A 26,507-nucleotide genomic window follows, 5' to 3' on the forward strand; every position below is an offset into this window, starting at 1 on the left:
TCCAACACCTATGGGCCTCTCATGAAACTCACATGCACATTCAGCACTTGACACACTGTAAGGGCTATTCCACCATGGGAGGCAGTGCAGCCAAGATCAGGGCTTCACACTGTCAGGGCTATTCCACCATGGGAGGCAGTGCAGCCAAGGTCAGGGCTTCACACTGTACTGAGAGCCCATCCTTTCTCTTGCAGGGCAAGCTGGCGCACAATAGGAGGCAGCAGCAACGGACCGGGGGAGGCCATCCTGAACTTAAAGACCTCAGCGATCTGGAGCAGCGAGTGGAACGGATTATGGAAGGCCGGATGATTGGCCCCGTCGCCACTGGAGATGCTGACCCCGTTCTGGACAGCAATGGTAAGGTCATCACCTTTTTGACCTCTTTCCTTCCACTTGTGCCTTACACCAGCATCCTTTGCCACTATCGAACCAATGCAGTGCATTGCAGCACTCATGCCTCCCTCGCTGCCGCCCTGTCCTCACGCTAAAGCAACCTTTGTACCTCCCTGCTTTCAGATGCTGATTCGCCAGCTGATGAGGCGGGCCCTCAAGCTGCCACTGTGAGTAATTCGGAAGGCGAGGAGGAGGAAGAGGAAGCCGGACCATCAGTGCCACCCTCAGCCAAGGCAGCCCATGGCCATAATGGGGACACGTCTTCCCTGGAGGGGAGCAGGGGGGAAGGGTCTGAGGAGGGTGAAGCTCCGGGGCCCAGCAGGCTGCAGCAACGCGCGGGGGGGGGGGGGTAGGGAAGTGCGGCGGCCTTCTTCCCGGATGGAGCGTGTGGCCTCCAGTCCTGCTACAGTGAGCGCAGAGGAGGTGTGGCTCCTCGCTGAAATGGGCGCCCAGGCGGAGCACAGGCACACTGAGCTCATGGCTGCAGTGGCAAGGACGCCTGACTCCATAGAGTCACTGGCAAGGAGTGTACAGGAATTCGGGGCAGCACAGACAAGGAGTCTGCAGGACTTCGGTGCAGCACAGGCAAGGAGTCTGCATGACTTCGGTGCAGCACAGGTGGCTTCCACGCAAGTGCTTAGTCGTGCCATGTAGTCACTGGCTGGTCTGATGCAGACACAGATCAGGGCCACACGAGCACTAACTGCTGCCACCCTCGCTGGATTGGGCAGGATTCGTTGGGGCCCTCGCCGCGCCGCAGCAGCCCAACAGTCTGTGCTTCAGCAGATTGCTGCGCATGCTTCAGTGCTGCCCCGTGCGAGTGCCAGTGTCTCGTCCAACCAGGGAGTGCCTGTGCTCTGTCAGGTTGACAGCATTCCTGCTGCCAACACTGTCACTCCTCCACTGCAGCTGCCACCACCCGTAGGACAGACTGCTGCCGCCCATGCAAAGTTGGAGCAGTCAGCAGCCGGGCACTCCAGGCCAAGAGCTGGTCCAGGCCGTCCCCCAAGGGCATCTGCCGACTCATTATCTGACACTCAGCAGCCTTCCCCCAGCCTTGCTGCAGCCACTGGGGTCCCATTGCGGAGGAGCTGCAGGGTGGGAAGGGGCCAATCTCGCAAGCGAGGCAGATCACCCTCGCAGGCCAAAAAGTAGGAGGTGTGGCAAAATGCTGTGATTTTTTTTAGTGAAGGTCGAGGAACATGGTCATTTTTGGTTAAGTCTTTTGTTCATTGTCTCCAGGTTGTGAGAGCCAGTTATGTGTCTGACTGTTATTTTGGGGGTTTCTCTGTATTTGTTTGTCATGCGAGAAGGGCACAGAGTTTGTTAAATAAATAATTGTCTTTATTCAGATTGTGCATGTTTGTTCTTTGAACTATTTGTTGCCTTGACCGGCTCAGGGTTTGCGGCCCGGTTCCATTCTTGTTCTTTCAATGGCACAAGCCATTCACTCAGAGGTGGCCTAGAACCGACTTGCAATAAGCCGCTGACGGACGGCCCTTGCACTTTGTGCCTCCCTCCCATCTTGGTGCTCGTCCTCCTCCTCCTCCTCCTCCTCCTCCTCTGGTGGTCCTCCAATGTGTGCTGGCAGTGGCTGAGTCCTGAGGATAGCCAGGTTGTGCAGCATGCAGCACACTACAATAAAATGGGAGACTCGCTCAGGCGAGTACTGAAGGGCTCCCCCGGAATGGTCCAGACAGTGGAACCGTTGCTTTAGCACGCCGATTGTGTGCTCAATTATGTTCCTGGTAGCTTGATGGCTGTCATTGTATTGTTCTTCAGCAGGGGTGCTGGGTGCACGGAGCGGGGTCATCAGCCAGGTGCACAAAGGATAGCCCTTGTCCCCGAGAAGCCAAACTCCTGGGTGAGTCGGGACTTCGAAAAGGTCTGCCACAGAAGTCTGGCACAGGATGAAGGCTACGTGGCTGCTGCCTGGAAAGCGAGCATTGACAGCTAGTATCAGCTGTCTGTGGTCACACACCAACTGCACGTTCAACGAATGGAACCCCTTCCGGTTGCGGTAATCCTCGGCATTCTCTAGAGGCGCCCGCAAAGCCACATGCATGCAGTCAATGGCACCCTGGACCATGGGGAAGCCCGCTATTCTTGCAAATCCCATTGCGCATTCTTGCTGCTTGTCCAGGGTCATGGGGAAGGAATTGTACTGACGTCTCCTTTTGAAGAGGGCATTCGTGACTTGGCGGGTGCAGCAATGCACCGCGAACTGGGAGGCATTGGCAATGTCCCCAGTAGCGGCTTGGAAGGAGCCGGTGGCATAGAAGTTGAGAGCCACTGTCACCTTCACTGCCACCGACAGAGACGTCCTGCTCCTCAGCTGAGGCTGCAGATCTCTCTGAAGCAGGTGGCAGAGCTCAGTGACCACCTCCCTTCTGAATCGAAGCCTCAGAATACACTGCTCCTCAGACATGTTGAGGTATGAGAACTGCTTACGGTAAACCCTGGGAGGGTAAGGCTTCCTGTGCCGACGCCGTTGGCCCTCCTCCGTCTGGCCATGATTGGCACTCTCTCTCGGCGTCTCTGAGCCCTCTCAATGCAATGGAGAAACCCAACGTTTCCACCCATTGCAGCCCCCATAATATGTGGCCACTCAAGGCTATGGAACTGAAAAATCAATCCACCTGCAAAGTTCTGGGCTGAAGCCAGAAATACCTCTGTGAGCGCTGAGTCAAAGCAGAAAGCTCTCTCCCTTTGTCTCTCTGCAAATCTCTCTCTCTCTCACACACAGAAGGTGTGGTCCAAAAATGGCTACCACTAAGAAGCCAGGAAGAGCCCCCTTTAAATAGCGCCCCCCCCCAGCCCCACAGCAACTGGGAACCGTTCCACTCAACCAGTTGCTGGGAGCACCAGGCGGAAAGAAGGGGGGCGTCACTGAATTTCTGGTTTGGGGCGCACCAAGTGCGTTGCACCATGAAATGACATCAGGATCTGCGTGCGCAGCTGAGCGGGCGTTGCAGATTTGCGCCGCCGCTAAACGTCCGCTCAATTTCACGAGAGGCGCAGGTCACGCCGCGCTCGGGCGCTAGCTGCTTCGCGCCCCACTTATCGCTTTCTTAAGGCGCTAGCAGCTGGCGCTACCAACTGAATTTCTCCCCCCACATTTTTTAAATGACTTGAAAGTCCAATAAATTAACTATTTTAAACAAAACTTTAAATTTTTGAAAAAATAATTAAAGTTTTTAACAGGGCTAAAAATAAACTTACCTTTTTTAAAAGTATTTTTAAATGATAAATAAATCAGTGGGAATTCTTTTTTTTACTTTTTTTCAACTCTTATCCTGGTAAAAGCAGGCCCTACATCTGCTTTTACCAGGCGCAGGAATTGTAAGGGTTGTCTGCTGGCGGAGGGTCTCCAAAAAGCGGAACTCTCCACCCGCAGAGGCCCTTCTCCCAGGCAGCCGGAGGATCTGTCAAGACCATTCTTGACAGATCAGGAATGCCGGTTTCCAGCGCATGCGCAGTGCATGCCTGAAACCGGCATTTCCGATGTCGCTACGGGTGAGTACACAGCGCGTACACACCCGTAGGGATAGGAATATCCAGCCCGTTAACTCTGCATCTCTCTCCACAGATGCTGCCTGACCTGCTGAGTATTTCCAGCATTTTCTGTTTGTATTACTAGAGAAAATGTTTCCACTTGTGGGGGACACCAAAACAAGGGGCCATAAATATAAGATAGTCGCTAATGAATCCAATAAAATAATCAGGAGAAACCAGAGAGAGGTTAGAATGTGGAACTTGCCACCACAAGGAGCAGTTGAGGAGATTAGCATCGATGCATTTAGGAGGAAGCTGGATAAAAACATGAGGGAGACAGGAATAACAACAACAACAACAACTTGTATTTATATAGCACCTTAAATGTAATAAATGGACTCAAGGCACATCACAGGAGTATTATAAGACAAAACATTTGACATCGAGCCACATAAGGAGAAATTAGGACAGGTTGGTCAAAGAGGTAGGTTTTAAGGAGCGTCTTAAAGGAGAAAACAGAGGTAGCGAGGCGGAGAGGTTTAGGGAGGGAATTCCAGAGCTTAGGGCCTAGGCAACAGAAGGCACGGCCACCAATGGTTGAGCGATTATAATCAGGGATGCTCAAGAGGGCAGAATTAGAGGAGCGCAGATATCCCAGGGGATTGTGGGGCTGGAGGAAGTTACAGAGATAGGGAGGGGCGAGGCCATGGAGGGATTTGAAAACAAGGCTGAGAATTTTGAAATCGAGGCGTTGCTTAACCGGGAGCCAATGTAGGTCAGCGAGCACAGGGGTGATGGGCGAACGGGACTTGGTGCGAGTTAGGACACAGGCAGCTGAGTTTTGGATGACCTCAAGTTTACATAGGGTAGAATGTGGGAGACCAGCCAGGAGTGCATTGGAATATGTTGATGGGGTTAGGTGAAGGAGGGTGGGAGGAGGCTGGTGTCGAGCATGATATGGGCTAGTTGGGCCAAATGGCCTGCTTCTGTGCTGTAAATTCTATTTAATTCTGTGTAACTCATTGGTATGTGAGCATTTTAAGCTTTGTAGATAATCTACTGATTCAACCATTATACAAGAATTCGTTACTTTAAAAAATGAGTGTAAAGAAATGAATGCACAGAACATTAAAATTTTATATAACATAACATAAAAATCACCCTGTGGAATACAGCATTCATTCCTGTATTTCCTTGCTCTGGGGAATAAATTACATGCATTAGAGCAATCTACAAACTATCCTCTGTCTCCGTTAATGAAGGTCACAGTTGACAACACTGTTCGTCTATTATGTGGGTGTTTTGGTCAGCAGCATATTCAGTTACAAAGCTGTGTTTCTCAATGATTTAAGTGGAATTTAATGTTAAGAACATAACATAAGAACATAAGAAATAGGAGCAGGAGTAGGCCAGTTGGCCCTTCGATCCTGCTGAGTAAGACTCCTGGAGTGAGACTCCTGGAGTGAAGAACCCGGAGTGAGACTCCTGGAGTGAGGCTCCTGGAGTGAGGCTCCCGGAGTGAGCACCAGTCGCTGAAAGTAAGCATGCAGGTGCAGCAGGCGGTTAAGAAGGCAAATGGTATGTTGGCCTTCGTAGCAAGAGGGTTTGAGTACAAGAACAAGGATGTCTTGCTGCAATTGTACAGGGCCTTGGTGAGACCACACCTTGAGTATTGTGTGCAGTTTTGGTCACCTTATCTGAGGAAGGATGTTCTTGCCATGGAAGGAGTGCAGCAAAGATTCACCAGGCTGATACCTGGGATGGCAGGAATGACGTATGAGGAGAGATTGGGTCGATTGGGCTTGTATTCGCTGGAGTTTAGAAGAATGAGAGGGGATCACATCGAAACTTATAAAGTTCTAACAGGACTAGACAGACTAGATGCTGGAAGGATGTTCCCGATGGTCGGGGAGTCCAGAACCAGGGGTCACAGTCTAAGGATAAGGGGTACGCCATTTAGGACAGAGATGAGGAGGAATTTCTTCACCCAGAGAGTGGTGAACCTGTGGAATTCTCTGCCAAAGAAGGCAGTAGAGGCCAATACATCTATATATATAAATCGGTCGATCTGTCTGTCCTTCTGTCTGTCTGTCCTTCTGTCTGTCTGTCCTTCTGTCTGTCCTTCTGTCTGTCTGTCTGTCATCACGTGTGCGTCTGTCTGGTATGCGCTCGAAAGTTGTAGAGCGTACCTACGCATGCGTTACGTCGAAAGAAAGCTTACCTTTCCAAAACGGTCTTAAGCGTATTTACGTTTCGTCCGGGCAAAAATCGCGCCCGCGGTATCCGAAAAACCTTCAACATTCCGCTCATTAGCATCTCATTATCCGCTCATTAGCGACAGAGTGACCTCGAGGTCGACCAATCGTATGCCGGGTTGCTGGCACATGCAGCCAGGCCCTCCTACGGTCGAGTGACGGGACGATTGACCAATCCTACGCTTTGGTGACCTGACGGTCGACCAATCGGTGCGTGTGTGGGCGGGCCTTATCGTTCTGAACCGAGGTGAGTCGCCGCCATCTTGCTTCCATTCTTTTTCCTGCTTTCTGCGTCTTTCTTTTCAAATATACATTTCCAGCAAACTAAAATTGCTTTCATTACATTGTTTTAAAAAAAACTTCATTCATTTGTAAATATTTTCTCTAACCTGAAGATTCTTTTTCCTACCTTTCCCCGTTTTTGTTAGGCCTGAAAGCCTGGGGCTATCTTGCCCAGCCAGGCCCGAGCTACATAATTGTCCCACGGCTTCTGCAAAGCTACCCCCCGCACCCCTTCGGTGTCACGTTACCCGGGACAACGGCATCAGCCACGAGGGTCAGGGTGCGCGCGCAGCAGGAGCAGCTGAGACACGGCGTCTCTCTGTTCCCCGCTCGGCTCGGGCGGGGGAGGCGGGGCTCTCGGGAGTGTGGATCTCGGCCGGGGCTTGGTGAGCGGAAAGGGTTACCCCGGCAACCGGGCCCGCCGGCCGGGGCAACGGCGTCAGCTACGAGGGTCAGGGTGTTCGGGTGGGGGGGGCAACCTCGGGAGTTCGGGGGGGTGAGCCTCGGGGGGGCGGGGATCAGGGGGCTCGGGAGTTCGGGGGGGCGAGCCTCGGGGATCAGGGGGCTCGGGGACTCTCCCCCTTCCCCTCCCCCCTCTCTCCCTCCCCCCCTCTCTCCCTCCCCCTCCCTCTCTCCCTCCCCCTCCCTCCCCCTCCCCATTCCCCCTCCCCTTCCCCCTCCCCTCCCCCCTCCCCCCTCCCCTCCCCCCTCCCCCCTCCCCTCCCCCCTCCCTCTCCCCCTCCCCCTCCCCTTCCCCCCTCCCCCTCCCTCTCCCCCTCCCCCCTCCCCTCCCTCTCCCCCTCCCCTCCCCTCCCCTTCCCCCCTCCCCCTCCCTCTCCCCCTCCCCCCTCCCCTCCCTCTCCCCCTCCCCTGCCTCCCCTTCCCCCTCCCCTTCCCCCCCTTCCCCCCTCCCCTTCCCCCCTCCCCTTCCCCCCTCTCTTCCCCCCCTTCCCCCCAGTCGCCCTCTCTCTTCCCCCAGTCGCTCTCTCTCTTCCCCCAGTCGCTCTCTCTCTTCCCCCCAGTCGCTCTCTCTCTTCCCCCCAGTCGCTCTCTCTCTTCCTCCCAGTCGCTCTCTCTCTCTCTTCCAACAACAACATGCCCTCGAAAAAGCCTCGGCACCGCCGGGCACTCCAGCTAGTCTATATATATAAACGGATACTTCTGTCTATCTGTCTGTCTGTCCTTCTGTCCTTCTGTCCTTCTGTCTGTCTGTTTGTCCTCACGTGTGCGTCTGTATGGTATGCACTCGAAAGTTATAGAGCGTACCTACGCATGCGTTCCGTCAAAAGAAAGCTTACCTTTCCAAAACGGTCTTAAGCGTATTTACGTTTCGGCCGGACAAAAATCGCGCCCGCGGTATCCAAAAAACCTTCAACATTCCGCTCATTAGCATCTCATTATCCGCTCATTAGCGACAGAGAGACCTCGAGGTCGACCAATCGTACGCCGGGTTGCTGGCGCGTGCCGCCGGGCCCTCCTACGGTCGAGTGACGGGACGATTGACCAATCCTACGCTTTGGTGACCTGGCGGTCGACCAATCGGTGTGTGTGTGGGCGGGCCTTATCGTTCTGAACCGAGGTGAGTAGCCGCCATCTTGCTTCCATTCTTTTTTGCTGCTTTCTGCGTCTTTCTTTTCAAATATACATTTCCAGCAAAATAAAATTGCTTTCATTACATTGTTTTAAAAAAAACTTCATTCATTTGTAAATATTTTCTCTAACCTGAAGATTCTTTTTCCTACCTTTCCCCGTTTTTGTTAGGCCTGAAAGCCTGGGGCTTTCTTGCCCAGCCAGGCCCGAGCTAGGTAATTGTCCCACGGCTTCTGCAAAGCTCCCCCCCCCGGTGTCACATTACCCGGGGCAACGGCATCAGCCACGAGGGTCAGGGTGCGCGCGCAGCAGGAGCAGCTGAGACGCCGCGTCTCTCTCTCTTCCCCGCTCGGCTCGGGCGGGGCTCTCGGGAGTGCGGATCTCGGCCGGGGCTTGGTGAGCGGGAAGGGTTACCCCGGCAACCGGGCCCGCCGGCCGCCTCACAGCCGCAATCGGCGGTCTTGAAGCCAGCTCGGGAGGGCGGGGCTCCGGAGGGCGGGGGGCCGTGCTCGGAAGATCGGGCCTCCGGAGTTCGGTGCTTGGGGTGGGGGTTGGGGAGGTGGTGGGTGGGTTGGGGTGTTGGGGTTGGGGGGCGGGGTGGGGCCAACCTCGGGAGTTCGGGGGTGGTGAGCCTCGGGGGGGCGGGGATCAGGGGGCTCGGGAGTTCGGGGGTTGGGGGGGCGAGCCTCGGGGATCAGGGGGCTCGGAGAGTCTCCCCCTCCCCCCCTCTCTCCCCCTCCCTCTCTCCCTCCCCTCCCTCCCTCCCTCCCTCTCCCTTCCTCCTCCCTCCCTTCCCATCCCCTTCCCCCCTCCCCTTCCCCCCTTCCCCCTCCCCCTCCCCCCTTCCCCCCATTCCCCCTCCCCTTCCCCCTCCCCTTCCCCCCCTTCTCCCCTTCCCCCCTTCTCCCCCCTCCCCTCCCCCCTCACCCTCCCCCTCCCCCTCCCTCCCCCTCTCCCCTCCCCCTCCCCTCCCTCCCCCTCCCCCTCCCTCCCCCTCCCCCTCCCCTTCCCCCCTCCCTTCCCCCTCCCTGCCCCTCCCCCTCCCCTTCCCCCCTCCCCTTCCCCCCTCCCCTTCCCCTCCCCTTCCCCTCTACTCCCCTTCCCCTCCCCTCCCCCTCCCCTCCCCTTCCCCCCTCCCCTTCCCCCTCCCCTCCCCCCCTTCCCCCCAGTCGCTCTCTCTCCTCCCCCCAGTCGCTCTCTCTCTTCCCCCCAGTCGCTCTCTCTCTTCCCTCCAGTCGCTCTCTCGCTTCCCCCTAGTCGCTCTCTCTCTCTCTTCCAACAACAACATGCCCTCAAAAGACCCTCAGCACCGCCGGGCACTTCAGCTAGTTAAATATATTCAAGAAGGAGTTGGATATATTTCTTAACGCTAAAGGGATCAAGGGATATGGGGATAAAGCAGGGGCAGGGTACTGAATTTGGATGATCAGCCATGATCTCATTGAATGGCAGAGCAGGCTTGAGGAGCCGAATGGCCTACTCCTGCTCCTATCTTCTATGTTTCTATGTTGCTATGTGAGACACCTGGAGTGGGGCTCCTGGAGTGAGACTCCTGAAGTGATGCTCCAGGAGTGAGGCATCTGGAGTGAGGATTCTGGAGTGAGGCTCCCGGAGTGAGGCTCCCGGAATGAGTCTCCCGGAGTGAGACTCCTGGAGTGAGACTCCTGGAGTGATGCTCCCGGAATGAGGCATCTGGAGTGAGGCTTCTGGAGTGAGACTCCCGGAGCGGGACTCCTGGAGTGAGACTCCTGGAGTGAAGATCCTGGAGTGAGACTCCTGGAGTGGGGCTCCCAGAGTGAGACTCCTGGAGTGGGGCTCCCAGAGTGAGACTCCTGGAGTGGGGCTCCCAGAGTGAGACTCCTGGAGTGGGGCTCCCAGAGTGAGACTCCTGGAGTGGGGCTCCCAGAATGAGACTCCTGGAGTGGGGCTCCCAGAGTGAGACTCCTGGAGTGGGGCTCCCAGAGTGAGATTCCTGGAGTGGGGCTCCCAGAGTGAGACTCCTGGAGTGGGGCTCCCAGAGTGAGACACCTGGAGTGGGGCTCCCGGAGTGAGACACCTGGATTGGGGCTCCCACAGTGAGACTCCTGGAGTGAGAAAGAAAGATTTTAAGAGAAGGGAGCACCATCCGTGGCTAAGTAAGGAAGTAAAGGATGATATCAAATTGAAAACGAAGGCATACAATGTTGCCAAGATTGGTGGGAGACCAGAGGATTGGGAAATTTTTAAAAGCCAGCAAAGGATGATTAAAAGAAAATAATAAAGAGAGAGAAGATGAATTATGAAAGTAAACTGGCAAGAAACATTAAAACAGATAGTATAGTAAGAGCTTCTACAGGCATATAAAAAGAAAGAGGCTAGCTAAAGTAAACTTTGGTCCCTTAGAGGATGAGACAGGGGAATTAATAATGGGGAATGGGGAAATGGCAGAGACTCTGAACAAATATTTTGTAATAACAACAGAAAATGCTGGAAAAACTCAGCAGGCCAGGCAACATCCGTGGAGAGAGAAATAGAGTCAATGTTTCGGGTCAAAACCCTTCTACAGAACTGAGAGAAAAGGCAGGAAATATTTTGTATCTGTCTTCACGGTAGAAGACACTAACAACATCCCAATAATGGATAATCAAGGGACCACAGGGAGGGGGGAACTAAAGACAATCACTATCACTAAGGAAATAGTACAACAGCACGTTCTGGAGCCAACCAGAGAGCAGGCTATACTAGACCTGGTATTGTGCAACGAGATAGGATTAATTAATGACCTCATAGTGAAGGTGCCCCTTGGTAGCAGCGATCATAATATGATTGAATTTTACATTCAGTTTGAGGGGGAGAAGAATGGGTCCAAGACTAGTGTTTTAAACTTAAATAATGGCAATTATGAGGGCATGAAAGCAGAGCTAGCTAAAGTGAATGGGCAAATTAGGTTAAGGGATAGGTCAATAGAGCTGCTGTGGCAGACATTTAGGGGGATATTTCAAAATACGCAGAATATGTACATTCCAACAAGAAAGAAAAATTCCAAGGGGATGTAATAATCATTAACATGTCATTCTAGAATGGTACACTAGGTGGAGCTGTATGTTTAGTAGTGGGCTACCCACAAGGCAGTAGTCAAGATGGATGCCTGTACACTAGTCCACATGGCTGAATAAATGACTAGCTCAAGCTAGCTGTTCATAATGAAAACGTCTATTTATTTATGAACATAACATGGTACCAGGATTGGTAATATCTGCTGAATATTGTGAAACGTGACATGGAGAATTTGAAGCCACTGGAGGGTTTGAAACTCACGGGGAATGTCGACTGCAATTGGCGTACTTTCAAACAACAATTCGAACTCTACATTGCCGCCATCAGGTTCGGTACGATGCCAGACGCAAGGAAAATAGCGTTACTGCTCATGGTTGCAGGCCCGCAGCTGATAGAGGTATTTAATACATTTGTATTTGATCAAGAGGAGGACAGAGAAAAAATGGACGATGTGCTAAAGAAGTTTGATACACATTGTTCTCCCAAAAAGAACGAGACCTATGAGAGGTACGTGTTCCGTTCACAGACACAGCAGCAAAATGAGACTTTTGATAGCTTTGTGACCGATCTGAAACTGAAAGCACAGACATGTAATTTCTCTGAACTGAAATCATACATGATTTGTGACCAGATTGTGTTTGGTATTCATGATAAAAAGGTCAGGGAAAGTTTGTTGAGAGAAACTGAACGAACATTGGAGAAAGCTGTGAAAATATGCCATGCCAGTGAGCTAGCTCAACAACACGCAAAGACTTTCAGTGAAATTAATAATAATGCAACTGTAGTAAGTGATAGTGCTGCTGTCGGTGCTGTGTCCTACAAGGGGAAGAAATATGGACAGAACAGAAATGCAAAGCAATCGGAGGATGGAATTTTTAATTGTAAATGCTGTGGTTACCAGCACCAGTTAAGACAATGCCCAGCGTTTGGGAAAATGTGCACAAAATGTAATGGAAAGAATCACTTTGCCAAACAATGCTTTTCAAAAGTAAAAACAAAGAAAGGACAACAAGTCAATGTGATTGAGGACACTGATTTAAGTGAGACATTTTTTGTAGGAATGGTGTCATGTGACAATATAGAAAAGGATACAGAAAATGTGCAGCCCTCAGGAATGGACAATGCTGAACATAAAGTTAATGCAGTAAAAGAGGACAAATGGATGATGCCACTGCAGGTAAATGGAGCATTAGTTACATTGAAACTAGACACTGGGGCAAAAGCAAACTTAATCAGTATGAGTGACATTAAAAATATGAAAGAAAAGCCCAAAATACAGAAAAAGTCAGTACTACTGAAGAACTATAATGGACAGAAAAAAGATAACTTAGGTGTATGCAGATTAAAGTGACAGTCAAAGACAAAGTGCATCATCTCATGTTTTCTGTTGTGGCTGAAGGACTTGATTCACTACTAAATGACAAAGCTTGTGAGGACTTAGAACTGGTCAAGAGAGTCTACCGTATAAACTGTGCCATAAGCAGACCAGATGACTCAGTGGATTCTGTAGTGAGTAATTTCCTGGATGTGTTCAAAGGATTTGGAGTTCTACCATTCACTTACAAGATCCAGCTAAAGGAGGTACATGCTCCACGGAGAGTTCCAGCACCCCTGCGTGACCGGCTCAAGAAAGAACTGGACAGAATGACCACACTAGGAGTCATCAGGAAAGTCGAAGAGCCAACAGACTGGGTTAACTCCATGGTATGTGTAAAGAAAAAGAACAATGATCTAAGAGTATGCATGGATCCAAAGGACTTAAATGCAAACATAAAACGTGAACACTACCAGATTCCCAAGCGAGAAGAAATCACCAGTGAAATGTCAGGTGCCAGATACTTCACAAAGCTCGATGCCTCACAAGGATTTTGGCAACTAAAACTGGATGAAGAGAGCACCAAATACTGTACCTTCAACACACCATTTGGCAGGTATTGTTTCCTCAGAATGCCTTTCGGGATAATATGTGCATCTGAAATCTTTCATAGAGCGATGGAACACATAATTGAAGGTCTGGAAGGAGTTCGGGTCTATGTTGATGACATCATCAGCTGGGGCTCCACACTGAAAGAACACAATGAGAGACTGACAAAGTGCTACAGAGCATACGCCGGAATGGACTGAAGCTCAACAAAGCCAAGTGTCAGTTTGGCGTCCAGGAACTCATTTTCCTATGAGATAATCTATCTGGTAAAGGAATAGAGCCAGATATGGAAAAAGTAAACGCCATACTCAAAATGCCCCAACCCACTGACAAAAAAGGAGTGCTACACATCATGGGGATGATAAACTTCATTGGAAAGTCCATTCCTAACTTATCAGCCAAGACAGCCTGTCTGCGAGACCTGCTACATAAAACAAATGAGTTTGCATGGACAGAAAGACATGAACAGGAGTGGATGAACCTCAAAACAGTGCTGACAACCACACCTGTACGTATCTTCTTTGACCCAACAAAGAGAATCAAAGTGTCAACGGATGCATCAAAAGATGGCCGAGGCACGGTCTTGCTACAAGCAGAGGGTGAAGATTGGAAGCCTGTTGCCTATGCCTCCAGGTCTATGACTGACTCTGACTGTCGATACGCCCAGATTGAAAAGGAATTTCTAGGCTTGGTAGTTGGACTAGAAAAGTTCCATGGCTACATATATGGACTTCCCACCCTTACAGTTGAGACAGACCACTGCCCACTGGTTGCCATCATAAAAAAAAACCTGAATGAGATGCCTCCAAGGATTCAACGACTCATGATGAAGAAGGGTTCGACCCGAAACGTCAACTCAAATTTCTCTCCACGGATGTTGCCTGACCTGCTGAGTTTTTCCAGCATTTTCTGTTGTTATTTCTGCAAAGATATGACTTTGAACTGATCTACACACCAGGCAAACACATAGGCCCCAATTTTCTGGCCGCCGTCGGGCGGCTTTTCGTGCGGCCGGGGGCCGAAAATCGGCGAAAAGGCGGGTCGGGACCCCCCCCGCCTGATTCCCCACCCCGTCCGACTTTCGGACCGCCGTTTCCCCGCGCCCCGCTTCAGTCCCGGCCGCCGCTGGCAGGACTGCTCGTCGGAGCACTAATCACCAATGATCTCCTTGTTAAGGAAGATTTTCCGGGGCCGTTGCGACTTTGGGGCTTTCCCCACATGAAACCCGCCTGCGGGGAACCCCGCCGATGAGAGCTGGCGTGAAAACAGCTGGCTTGCTTGCTTGCAGCAGCAGGTCGCTGAGGGCTGAAGAGATTTAAAGAGGCAGCATTTGCAGGCTGCAGGACCTTGTTGATCAAGGCTTGGGGGAACTTTTTGAAGTCTTAGGAGCAGTTGTAGAAAGTTGGAGCCTCACACACTTCTCCAGTGTGAGCTCCTGGGAAGCCCCTTTCACCACTCTAACTCAGCACCTCCTCAACGGAGGCATCTGCCAGAAGCATGGGAGGCCTTTGGTACCTTCCCTTCCTGGCATTAGAGGATCTCCAACAGCAGAGGCGGCAGCAGCAGAACCAGGAACAGCAGGATTAGCACCAGGAGCACCAGGCTGCTGCTCACTCACCTGAAGCTGCACAGGCCAGAAGGAGCCAGTGCTTGGAAGTGGCTTGAGAGTACCTTGCTGAACTTTAGGGGGCCACTGGGACCCGTTTCTGCACTGGCAGTCCTACTCAGAAGGACTTTCATGAAGATCTGGTTTCTCTGTTCAACAGATGGCCAACGCTCCTCAAGAGATGTCATTCTGTTATGAGCAACCACCATGTTTTCCATACCCTGGCGAGTTATCTCCTGCATGGAGCTTGCCAAACTTTCCATGGTGATGCGTTCATGCGCCAATGAATCCACAAAGGCTCTGCTCATGGTCGCTATGGACTCCTCCATTCGCTCCACACTCGCAGCGACCCTGAAGACAAAACCTGCCAGAGACTCCTGCATCTGTGCATGGAGATCCATCACCTCTTCTCTTGTGGATGGACCCAGAGGCAGAGGGTCGACATGCAGCGCAGCAGAGCTGAGCTGGCAGAGTCCTGCGCCCTCCGACGAGGACTCTCCACTGCTGTCCCTGTCTCCAGAATCTGCTAAGGCTCACTTGTGAGCTGTGAAACACCAGGTGACAACACTACTCTATGTTTCGAAGGTCCCCCCGAGGTGTGAGTGTCTGTGCTGGTGCTGGGTGCGCTTACTTCTGCTGACGCTGTGCCCTCAGAGGTTGGAGCTTCCTCTGAGGAGTCTGGTTGCACAGCCTCTTCCTCCCCCACAGTGAGGATGAGGGCTCTGGATGGTACAGTGGGGGAGTAAAGGAAGGAGATAGAGATGTAATGCCAAGGCTCTTCTGGTGACTCCTAGCGAGTTGGCATCTGCTGACACCTGCATCCATGCAGCATTGGTCTCAGTGGGAGGCCTCTTCCTCCCTGACCTAGGGAAGAGGACCTCCCTGTGGGCCCTACCCCCATCCAATAATGCCTGCAGTGAAGCCTTGTCGAATTTGGAGGCAGCTCGGGGTCTGGCACTGGCCATAGCTGGTGCAGGCTCCTCTGCCATTGTGCAAGAGTGGTTGAGAAGCCTGCAGAGGTGGAGAAGCTTGCTGGACACATTGAAAGCACCACGAATGATGACATCATACTGTGGGGATTTCTGACTCGAATTGGACTGGCATAAATAAGGACATTGAGAACATGATAGGCGAATGTGAGATATGTCAGAAACACCAAAACAAACAAGCAAAGGAACCAATGATAGTAGCTGACTTACCAACAGCACCATGGCAAAAGGTTGGTATGGACCTTGTTCATTTGAATGGTAAAGACTATCTATTAGTGATTGACTACTATTCTAACTATCCTGAGATGGCGCTGCTCTCAAGCACATCAGCAAGCAGTGTCATAATGCATGTTAAATCCATCTTCGCCAGACATGGAATTCCCAGGTTTGCCGTTAGCAACAATGGTCCGTGCTTCAACTGTAAGGAGTGGCAACAGTTTGCAGCACATTATGACTTTCAACACATCACATCCAGTCCTCTGTATGCTCAGTCGAATGGTAAGGCAGAGAAAGGTGTTCAAGTTCTCAAACAGCTACTGAAGAAAGCAACAGAAAGCAAGTCTGATCCTTATCTCGCCCTGCTGAGCTACCGAGCCTTCCCTTTAGACTGTGGTTCTTCACCTGCTGAGCTCCTAATGGGTCGCAAGTTGTGCACCACGCTACCCTGCTGTGCAAAAGAAAAGCAGAGTAAGGAACTGAGACAGAGACTTCAACTGTTAAAGCTGAAACAGAAATCACACTATGACAAGTCATCCAAAACTATGAAACCATTGACAAGGGATGATGTTGTCAGGATTGAGGATCCAGATGCATGGAACAGGAAAGCTACAGTTCTTGAGGAAGTAGGATCAAGGTCATACACTGTTCGAACTGAGGAAGGACAGATTCTCAGGAGGAACCGCCGTTCCCTCCTGAAAACACAAGAAACTATCCAAGAGCAAATCGATGACAATGCCACAACTGAATCTTGTCACTCACCACCAGAACAATCTAACACAAACACACATACAGGCTCTCATGCAAACACATCAGACTTACCTGTGCTGAGAAGATCCACACGTGAAGTAAAAAAGCCTGATAGACTTCATCTTTGAGTACAAAGAAAACTATAATAAAAGAATGAAAAGCTTAGAGTTCATAAAGTAAAACTTTGAAAATGTGTTGACTGTTGTGAAGATGTTTATGTCGCTATGATTGATTGATATTGATTGATATTGATTTTGTTTAACCTCTAAGGAAGGGGGATGTAATGATCAGTAACATGTCATTCTAGAATGGTACACTAGGTGGAGCTGTATGTTTAGTAGTGGGCTACCCACAAGGCAGTAGTCAAGATGGATGCCTGTACACTAGTCCACATGGCTGAATAAATGACTAGCTCAAGCTAGCTGTTCATAATGAAAACGTCTATTTATTTATGAACATAACAGGGAGGAACCACCATCCGTGGTTAACTAAAAAAGTTAAAGATAGTATTAAACTTAAAGAAAAAGCATATAATTGCACAAAGATGGGTGGCAGGTCAGAAGATTGGACAGAATATAAAAAACAGCAAAGAATGACTAAAAGATTAATAAGGAATGAAAAATGAGAGTACGAGAGAAAGCTAGCTAGAAATATAAAAACAGATATTAAGAGTTTCTATAGATATTTAAAAAAGAAAAGAGTTAACAAAGTGAGCATTGGTCCTATAAAAAGTGAGTCTGGGGAATTAATAATGGACAATAAGGAGATGGCAGTTGAATTGAACAGGCATTTTGCATCGGTCTTCACTATAGCGGATACAAGTAACATCCCAGAAATAGCTGTAAATCAGGAAATGGAAGGGAGGGAGGAACTCAAGAAAATTATAATCACCAGGGAAGTGGTACTGAGCAAATTGTTGGAGCTGCGGGCTGACAATTCCTCGGGCCCTGATGGACATCATCCTAGGGTCTTAAAAGAAGTGGCTAGTGAGAAAGTTGATGCGTTGGTTTTAATTTTCAAAAATTCCCTAGATTCGGGGAAGGTTCCATTAGATTGGAAAATAGCAAATGTAACTCCTTTATTCAAAAAGGGAGGGAGACAGAAAGCAGGAAACTACAGGCCAGTTAGCTTAACATCTGTCCTAGGGAAGATGTTAGAAGCTATTATTAAAGATGTTATAGCAGGGCATTTAGAAAAGTTCAAAATAATCAGGCAGAGTCAACATGGTTTTGTGCAAGGGAAATCATGTTTAACCAATTTATTGGAGTTCTTTGTGGAAGTAACATGTGCTGTGGATAAAGGGGAACCGGTGGATTTACTGTACTTAGATTTCCAGAAGGCATTTCATAAGGTGCCACATCAAAGGTTATTGCGGAAAATAAAAGCTCATGGTGCAGGGGGTAACATATTGGCATGGATAGAAGATTGGCTAGCTAACAGGAAACAGAGAGTAGGTATAAATGGGTCATTTTCTGATTGGCAAAATGTAACGAGTGGTGTGCCATAGGGATCAGTGCTGGGGCCTCAACTTTTTACAATTTATATAAATGACTTGGATGAAGGGACCGAAGGTATGGTTGCTAAATTTGCTGATGACACAAAGATAGGTAGGAAAGTAAATTGTGAGCCTTCCGGACTCAATATCGAGTTCAACAATTTCAGATCATAACCTCGGCCCCTATTACAAATTTTTTCTTGTAATTTTTCCACTCCTTTCCCCCCCCCCTTTCTTTTTGTTTCTCTCTCACACCTGGCAGCTATCTCTTGCCCTGCCAGTACACTTTACACCTAATCTCAGCCTATTACCACCTCGTCTAGCTCTTTCACCTCTTTTGTTTCTTTCACTTCTTTTGTCCGATCGCAGCTCTGCCTTCGATCTATTTTTTTTTCTTTCCAGTTTTGAAGAAGGGTTCGACCCGAAACGTCAACTCAAATTTCTCTCCACGGATGTTGCCTGACCTGCTGAGTTTTTCCTGCATTTTCTGTTGTTATAAGGAGGCTACAGTGGGATATAGATAAGTTAAGCGAGTGGGCAAAGATCTGGCAAATGGAGTATAATGTGGGAAAATGTGAAGTTGTCCATTTTGGCAGGAAGAATAAAAAAGAAGCATATTATCTAAATGGTGAGAGATTGCAGAGTACTGAGATGCAGAGGGATCTGGGTGTCCTAGTGCATGAATCGCAAAAGGTTACTATGCAGGTACAGCAAGTAATTAGGAAAGCTAATAGAATGTTATCGTTTATTGCGAGGGGAATTGAATACAAAAGTAGGGAGGTTATGCTTCAGTTATACAGGGCATTGGTGAGACCACATCTGGAGTACTGTGTACAGTATTGGTCTCCTTATTTAAGGAAGGATGTAAATGTGTTGGAAGCAGTCCAGAGAAGGTTTACTAGACTAATACCTGGAATGGGCGGGTTGTCATATGAGGAAAGGTTGGACAGGCTAGGCTTGTATCCGCTGGAGTTTAGAAGAATAAGAGGTGAATTGATTGAAACATGTAAGATCCTGAGGGGTCTGGACAGAGTGGATGTGGAGAGGATGTTTCCTCTTGTGGGAGAATCTAGAACTAGGGGTCACTGTTTAAAAATAAGGGGTCGCCCATTTAAGACAGTAGCCATGGTGTGGAGATGCCTTGTGATTTCAAATAAAGCTGTTGGACTATAACCTGGTGTTGTGTGACTTCTTACATTTAAGACAGAGATGAGGAGAAATTTTTTCTCACAGAGGGTTGTGAGTCTTTGGAACTCTCTTCCTCAGAGGGTGGTGGAAGCAGAGTCTTTGAATATTTTTAAGGCAGAGGTAGATAGATTCTTGGCAAGCAAGGGGGTGAAAATTTATTGGGGGTAAGCGGGAATGTGGAGTAATCGGTTCAGCCATGATCTTATTGAATGACGGAGCAGGCTCGAAGGGCCGAGTGGCCTACTCCTGCTCCTAATTCATATGTTTGTATGTTCGTATGTAGTACTTGGTAAAATAATGGGACTAAAAGATGACAAGTCCCCTGGACAAGATGGCCTGCATCCCAGGATCTTAAAAGAAGTGGCTGCAGAGATAGTGGATGCATTGGTTGCAATATACCAAAATTCCCTGGACTCTGGAGAGGTCCCAGTGGATTGGAAAACTGCAAATGTAACACCCCTATTTAAGGAGGGAGACAGAAAGCACAAAACTATAGACCAGTTAGCCTAACATCTGTCGTTGGAAAAATGAGTCCTTCATTAAGGAAGCAGTAGCAGGGCATTTGGAAAATCATAATGCAGTCAAGCAGAGTCAGCATGGTTTTATGAAAGGGAAATCATGTTTAACAAACTTGCTGGAGTTCTTTGAGGATGTAACGAGCAGGGTGGACAAAGGTGAATCAGTGGATGTGGTGTATTTGGATTTCCAGATGGCATTTGATAAGGTGCCACATAAAAGGTTACTGCATAAGATAAGAGCTCACGGAATTGGGGGTAATATATTAGCATGGATAGGGAATTGGCTAACTAACAAAAAGCAGAGAGTCGGGATAAATGTGTCATTTTCCAGTTGGCAAACGGTAACTAGTGGGGTGCCACAGGGATCGGTGCTGGGGCCTCAACTATTTACAATCTACATTAATGACTTGGATGAAGGGATCGAGTATAATGTAGCCAAGTTTGCGGATGATACAAGAAAGCAAGTTGTGCAGAGGACTCAAAGAATCTGCAACAGGATATAGACAGGCTAAGTGAGTGGGCAAACATTTGGCAGATGGAATATAATGTGGGAAAGTGCGAGGTTATCCACTTTGGCAGGAAAAATAAAAAAGCAAATTATTATTTAAATGGAGAGAGATTACAAAATGCTACAGTTCAGAGGGACCTGGGGGTCCTTGTGCATGAAACACAAAAGTTAGCATGCAGGTACAGCAAGTAATCAAAAAGGCAAATGGAATGTTGGCCTTTATTTCAAAGGGGTTGGAGTATAAAAGCAGGGACGTCCTGCTACAACTGTACAGGGTATTGGTGAGACCGCACCTGGAGTACCGCGTACAGTTTTGGTCTCCTTATCTAAGAAAGGATATACTTGCATTGGAGGCAGTTCAGAGACGATTCATTGGGTTAATTCCAGAGATGAGGGGGTTGACTTATGAGGAAAGTTTGAGCAGGCTGGGCCTATACTCATTGGAATTTAGAAGAATGAGAGGTGATCTTATTGAAACATATAAAATACTGAGGGGGCTCGACAAGGTAGATGCAGAGAGGATGTTTCCCCTCGTGGGGAAATCTAGAACATGGGGGCACAGTTTTAGAATAAAGGGTCACCCTTTCAGAACTGAGATAAGGAGGAATGTCTTCTCTCAGAGGGTCGTAAATCTGTGGAATTCTCTGCCCCAGAGAGCCGTGGAGGCTGGGTCATTAAATACATTTAAGGTGGAGATAGGCAAATTTTTGCAAAATAAGGGAGTGAAGGGTTATGGGGAGTGGGCGGGGAAGTGGCTTTGAGCCCAAGATCAGCCATGATCTTATTGAATGGCAGAGCAGGCTCGAGGGGCCAAGAGGCCTATTCCTGCTCCTAGTTCTTATGTTCTTATGAGACTCCTGGAGTGAGGAACCTGGAGAGAGGCTCCTGGAGTGAGGCTCCCAGAGTGAGACACCTGGAGTGGGGCTCCCAGAGTAAGACTCCTGGAGTGACGGTCCCAGAGTGAGACCCTTGGAGTGGGGCTCCCAGAGTGAGACTCTTGGAGTGAGGGTCCCAGAGTGAGACACCTGGAGTGGGGCTCCCAGAGTGAGACTCCTGGAGTGGGGTTCCTGGAGTGAGACTCCTGGAGTGAGACTCCTGGAGTGGGTTTCCTGGAGTGGGGCTCCCGGAGTGAGACTCCTGGAGTGAGACTCCTGGAGTGAGACTCCTGGAGTGGGGCTCCCGGAGTGAGACTCCTGGAGTGGTGTTACTGGAGTGAGACTCCTGGAGTGGGGTTTCTGGAGTGAGACTCCTGGAGTGGGGTTTCTGGAGTGAGACTCCTGGAGTGGGGCTCCCGGAGTGAGACTCCTGGAGTGAGGCTCCTGGAGTGAGACTCCTGGAGTGGGGTTTCTGGAGTGAGACTCCTGGAGTGGGGTTTCTGGAGTGAGACTCCTGGAGTGGGGCTCCCGGAGTGAGACTCCTGGAGTGAGACTCCTGGAGTGAGACTCCTGGAGTGGTGTTACTGGAGTGAGACTCCTGGAGTGGGGTTTCTGGAGTGAGACTCCTGGAGTGAGACTCCTGGAGTGGGGCTCCCGGAGTGAGGCTCCTGGAGTGGGGTTCCTGGAGTGGGGCTCCCGGAGTGAGGGTTCCTGGAGTGAGACTCCTGGAGTGGGGCTCCCGGAGTGAGACTCCTGGAGTGAGGGTCCCGGAGTGAGACTCCTGGAGTGAGGGTTCCTGGAGTGAGACTCCTGGAGTGAGGGTCCCGGAGTGAGACTCCTGGAGTGAGGGTTCCTGGAGTGAGACTCCTGGAGTGGGGCTCCTGGAGTGAGACTCCTGGAGTGAGGGTCCCGGAGTGAGACTCCTGGAGTGAGGGTCCCGGAGTGAGGATCCTGGAGTGAGACTCCTGGAGTGGGGCTCCCAGAATGAGACTCCTGGAGTGAGGCTCCCGGAGTGAGACTCCTGGAGTGGGGCTCCCGGAGTGAGACTCCTGGAGTGAGGGTCCCGGAGTGAGACTCCTGAAGTGAGGGTCCCGGAGTGAGACTCCTGGAGTGAGGGTCCCGGAGTGAGACTCCTGGAGTGAGGGTCCCGGAGTGAGACTCCTGGAGTGGGGCTCCCAGAATGAGACTCCTGGAGTGAGGCTCCCGGAGTGAGACTCCTGGAGTGGGGCTCCCGGAGTGAGACTCCTGGAGTGGGGCTCCCAGAATGAGACTCCTGGAGTGAGGCTCCCGGAGTGAGACTCCTGGAGTGGGGCTCCCGGAGTGAGACTCCTGGAGTGAGGGTCCCGGAGTGAGACTCCTGAAGTGAGGGTCCCGGAGTGAGACTCCTGGAGTGAGGGTCCCGGAGTGAGACTCCTGGAGTGAGGGTCCCGGAGTGAGACTCCTGGAGTGGGGCTCCCAGAGTGAGATTCCCGGAGTGGGGTTCCTGGAATTTCTAGACTAAGATTTCTCCTCCGTTAAATTCAAATCTCCTTTCCTGGATCATTATGGACCCGCTGCACTATTCCTGAGATATTCTGTTTCTATTTCCATTCGCTACATTTACCATTTTTTTTACTTCGCCTGGTGTTTTTGAAGCATGTGTCATTTTGTCATAATTAAGTACTTCCCTGCTGATATTTTGATGTGTTGCCGAGCGATTTATGCCACTGAATTGTATGCTTGCAAACGGCGAAGACGATGCTTTTAAATGTATTAAAAAAAAAAATTTGCAGAAAGAAAAGTTCCCTGTGATTCATTTACTTCTTAAAACTGCAACCACACCATGAACCGTTAATCCGAGGCCCCATCTGCCCTGTCAGATGGTGTTAAAGATCCTACAATACTATTTTGAAGAGGTGCAGGGGAGCTCTCCCCTGTGTCCTGGCCACTGTTTATCCCTCAACATCACGAACAACAAAAACAGCAACTTGCATTTATATAGCACCATTAATGTAGTAAATTGTCCCAAGGCTCTTCACAGGAGCAAAATTTGACACCAAGCCACATCAGGAGATATTAGGACAGGTGACCAAAAGGTTGGTCAAAGAGATAGGTTTTAAGGAGTGTCTTCAAGGAGTTGAGAGAGAGAGAGGTGGAGAGGTTTATGGAGAAAATTCATGAGCTTAGGGCCTCGGCAGCTGAAGGAAGGCCGACAATGGTGGAGTGATGAAAATCGGGGATGCGCAAGAGGCCAGAATTGGAGGAGTGCAGAGATCTTGGAGGGTTTTGGGGCTGGAGGAGGATGCAGAGATAGGGAGGGACAAGGCTGTGGGAGGATTTGAAAAACAGAATGAGAATTTTAAAATTGAGGCATTGCCGGACCAGGAGCCAAGGGTGATGGGTGAACGGGACTTGGTGCGAGTTAGGATACAGGCACTATAGTTTTGGATGAGTGTCTTAAAAGAGGAGAGAGAAGTAGAGAGGCAGAGAGGTTTAGGGACGGAATTCCGGAGTTTAGGACCAAGGCAGATTATCTGGTCATTATCACATTGCTGTTTGTGGAATCTTGATGTGTGCAAATTGGCTGTCGCGTTTGTTACATTATAACGGTGAGTACACTTCAAAAGTACTTCATTGGCTGTAAAGTGCTTTGGGCGTCGTAAGGTTGTGCGAGGCGCTGTGTAAAAGCAAGTCCTTTCTTTCACATTAAGATTGTAGAGAATCAATTTGTGGTAATTGCACAATTTAACAGCGGAAGTCATTCTCTTGTCTCTTGTAAACTGCAGAGAAATGCTAAAAACAGGATTGCTCGGTTTCCTCGTACAATGAGGAGAAAGCAACAAACTGCAATTTGCAGCATTTTGGTGTCATAATCACGCTACCAGGAGTTAATTTCAGGTGGCACTTAAGGCAGTGTGACTCATGGGAACTGGCGTGTTTACTGAGGATCGTGCTTGTAAGTGAACATGGGGATGGCACTTTAAAAGTAAGCAGTTATTTGGATATGAATTGAAATGGTTACCTGTGTCACAGTAAGAGAAACGCTGGACTGTGATGAACAGCACCATCTTCAGGCCCTGGCAAGAGCAAAAGGTTTGGCAACACTGGGTACATGGATGTTGGAGGAGCCGCAGGCTGCACTTAATAATCAGAGGACGGAGCCTATCCATTTCAGTTTATGTAAATCAGTGGTAAAGTGAGGAAGTGGGGCAGAGCAGAACGCAACAAACAAAATTCAATTAGCACCTGAGAACTGTATCTCAAAGTGCAGAGGAGTGATAACAGTGCAGTAACAATTCGCATGTCATCTCTCACCAGGGTGGTCCTTGGACTCCCCGCTTCCACCTTGAACAGCAGCCCAACCAGGCCCCAACCACCACCACCCTCCTCCGCCTGACTGATCTTGTTCTCACAACTTCTCTTCTAACTCAAATTAAAAACAGAAAATGCTGGAAACACTCAGCAGGTCAGGCAGCATCTGTGGAGAGAGAAACAGAGTCAATGTTTCAGGTCGGTGACCTTTCGTCAGAACTGGAAAAAATAATATAAAGAACAGGCTTTAAGCAAGTGCAGAGACAGAGAAAGGGGGAGGGGAGTAAAGAACAAAGGGAAGGTCTGTGATCGGGTGGAAGGCAGGAGAGATTAAATGACAAAAGGGATGATGGTGCAAGGCAAAAGGAGATGGTAATGGGATAAGGAAAGAAACAAAAGATGGCTCTAGAAGAGGTGTAAATGGTAATAGCAGAACCATCAACAGCTGCCAAGTGAAAAAATAGGGGCAGAGGTTATGGTCTGAAATTGTTGAACTCGATGTTGAGTCCAGAAGGCTGTAAAGTGCCTAATCGAAAGATGAGGTGCTGTTCCTCGAGCTTCAGCTGAGCTTCATTAAAACATTGTAGGAGGCCAAGGACAGAGAGGGCAGAGTGGGAGTGGAGCTGAAAATTAAAGTGACAGGCAACCGGAAGCTCGGGGTCACGCTTGTGGACTGAATGGAGGTGTTCCATAAAGCGGTCACCCAATCGATGTTTGGTCTCCCCAATGTAGAGGAGACCGCACCGTGAGCAGCGAATACAGTATACTAAATAGCAAGAAGTACAAGTAAATCGCTGTTTCACCTGGAAGGAGTGTTTGAAGCCCTGGAGGTAAAAGGGCAGGTGTTGCATCTCCCACAGTATTTTGCTTTTCCCTTCTAACTCCATTCACTTCCCCCAGATTGAAGGTGTTGCTATGTGGTCCGAGTTATGTCTGACTATTTGTAGGATATTTGAAACACTCTTTGTTCCAGTTCTACTCAAGCCCCACCCCGACCCCTTCTTCCGTTCGATTGATGACTTGGCATTGGCCTGCTTCTTCTCCTTGCGTTTCCAGCATTTCAAATGTTTTTCCCGCTTTGTTTTCTTTGTGTGGGCCTCACACTGTCTTAGCTATTTATGTTTTCTGTTATTTATTTAGTACCTTCCTAAGATGGTCTTTCATATCCACTAACAATCTCCTGTTTCACTTTTAAGCAGCGTACAATTTAGTCAACCCATTAACTTCCTGTGAGTGGACCATCATTTTCCCTCCCCTTCACCCCCGCTCCCCATTTTTGCTGGTTCTGCTAACATGTTTGTGTATCATTCTTCAGTTCCCAAAATGTTAATTAGTCTTTTCCCTTTCATGGTGCTGACTCACCTGCTGTATTTTTCTGGCATTTTCTGATTTCGTTACAGGTGCCAAATCACTTCCCAGTCAGTGAACTTCTTTTGAAGTGCAGGGCACTGCCGTTTTGTGGGAAACACAGCAGCCAGCAAGATCCCACAAACAGCAATATGAAAAAATGAGCTGATCAAAGAGAGTCAGCATAGACTTGTGATGGATATGTACAGCTCCGATTTTAACTCCCGGTGGATTCCCTACTCAGGCTGGAGTTATAATTAAAGTCGGGTCTCAATGATACCATCGGGCCGCAACAGTTATACAGTCTTGGTCAGACCCAATTTAGAGTACAGCATTCAGGTTTGGGCACCACACCTCAGGAAGGATATACTGGCACAGTGGGTACAGTGCATGATATCGGGTTGCAAAGGCACATTGCATAAACTTGGCTTGTATTCTCTTGAGGTAAGAAGGTTGAAGGGTGACTTAATTGATGTGTTTATAATGAGAAATGATAAAAGGATATGATAGGGTAGATACAGAGAAGTTCTTTCTTCTGGTGAGGAAATCAGAGCAAGGGGGCATAATCTTAGAATTAGAACTAGACCATTCAGAAGTGAAGTCAGGAAGCACTTCTTCACACAAAGGGTAGTGGAAATCTGCAATTCTCTCCTCCAAAAGGTTGTGGATGCTGGGTTAATAGAAATTTTCAAGACTGAGATTTTTATTAACTGAGGGTATCAAAGGATATAGATCGAAGGCTGTAAATG

Source organism: Somniosus microcephalus, chromosome 2 (genome assembly GCF_052327205.1).
Source record: "Somniosus microcephalus isolate GS21.2 chromosome 2, FLI_Smic_1.0, whole genome shotgun sequence".
Taxonomy (NCBI): domain Eukaryota; kingdom Metazoa; phylum Chordata; class Chondrichthyes; order Squaliformes; family Somniosidae; genus Somniosus; species Somniosus microcephalus.